Source organism: Bison bison, unplaced genomic scaffold (genome assembly GCF_000754665.1).
Source record: "Bison bison bison isolate TAMUID 2011002044 unplaced genomic scaffold, Bison_UMD1.0 scf7180017864072, whole genome shotgun sequence".
In the NCBI taxonomy this organism is placed as follows: domain Eukaryota; kingdom Metazoa; phylum Chordata; class Mammalia; order Artiodactyla; family Bovidae; genus Bison; species Bison bison.
The window spans coordinates 3,314,674-3,316,343 of NW_011494644.1; the positions used below are offsets into that span (position 1 = coordinate 3,314,674).

The 1,670-nt window shown below is 42.4% G+C and overlaps 1 protein-coding gene across 2 annotated transcripts in view; it reads left to right on the plus strand.

The window, feature by feature from the left end:
• The window catches only part of ACSM3 (acyl-CoA synthetase medium-chain family member 3), a 56,540-nt gene that overhangs the window by 28,222 nt on the left and 26,648 nt on the right, over positions 1-1,670 (plus strand). The window lies entirely within an intron of this gene.

The following is a 1,670-nucleotide window of genomic DNA, read 5'->3' on the forward strand; positions in this document are numbered from 1 at the left end:
TTCTTCCAGCCCAGCGTTTCTCATGATGTACTCTGCATAGAAGTTAAAGAAGCAGGGTGACAATATACAGCCTTGATGTACTCCTTTTCCTATTTGGAACCAGTCTGGTGTTCCATGTCCAGTTCTAACTGTTGCTTCCTGACCTGCATATGGGTGTCTCAAGAGGTGGGTCAGGTGCCATTTTAGTTCAGTGATTCCTAAAATGTGGACATTCACTCTTGCCATCTCCTGTTTGACCACTTCCAATTTACCTCATTAAAAAATTTAACTCATTTAATCCTTAATAATCCTATAAAGAAGGTAGTGTTATTATAATCCCCATTCTACAGATGCAGAATCTGAGACTCTCAGAGGTGAAGTAGTCTTGTTCAAGACCAAGCTTTAAGAGTATCTGTCTCTAGGACACACTCTTGACTACTACACTGTACGTTACAGTACAATTTATAGCAGATGGGAACAGAAGCACAAAAAAGATGAATGCCTCAATCCTTCTCCTTGGAAAAATTATAAAATTAATGTATGTTTTAAGAGGCACTTGGCCACCTGATGCGAAGAGTTGACTCTCTGGAAAAGACCCTGATGCTGGATAAAACTGAGGGCAAGAGAAGGGGGAGACAGAGGATGAGAAGTTGGATGGCATCACTGACTTAGTGGACATAACTTTTGAGCAATTTCAGGGAGATAGTGATGGATAGAAAACCCTAGTGTGCTGCAGTTCATGGGGTCGAAAAGAGTTGGACACGACTTAGCAACAGAACAACAACAAAAGATGCACTGAACCAAGGTGGTTAAATTACAGCTTAAGTCAGGCTGCAGTGTTCAGTCCATGCACTGCCCCTGCTACTTCAGTGATTCAGGCAAATTATTTATAGGGTGGACTAAGAATGCTGCCTGCCATATTAGCAAACAAAGGATGTTAGGGCCATCAAGCCATCAGCTGCCTCCAGAGATGAGCCCTGAGGGAACTCAGGTTGAAAAAGAACAGATTAGCCCTAGATAGTTAAGGTGCATATCAAAGGAATGAGATCAGTGAGCCTAGACTCTTGCATCTTCCCATACACAGAAAAGCACTAATTGATTATAATCTTTTGATGTTTCAACTTCCTGGTTTTTGTTGCAAACCCCCGTGTATATCCTGGCTTCTCCCTTCACCCTTCAGAGCAGTCCCTCAGAGCTATCAGAGAAAGCCCTCAGAAAGTCCTCCCAATAAAACAAAATTCTCAACTTTTATGTTGTGTATTTTCTAGTTAACAATAACATTTGTGTTTTTGGTAGAGATTAAATGTTAGAATATACAAACACTTACACAGCACCTAACACTCCAAGTACTCAATAAACGTACAAAGGTCCATCTAGTTAAGGCTATGGTTTTTCCTATGGTCATGTATGGATGTGAGAGTTGGACTGTGAAGAAGGCTGAGCGCCGAAGAATTGATGCTTTTAAACTGTGGTGTTGGAGAAGACTCTTGAGAGTCCCTTGGACTGCAAGGAGATCCAACCAGTCCATTCTGAAGGAGATCAGCCCTGGGATTTCTTTGGAAGGAATGATGCTAAAGCTGAAACTCCAGTACTTTGGCCACCTCATGCGAAGAGTTGACTCATTGGAAAAGACTCTGATGCTGGGAGGGATTGGGGGCAAGAGGAGAAGGGGACGACAGAGGATGAGATGG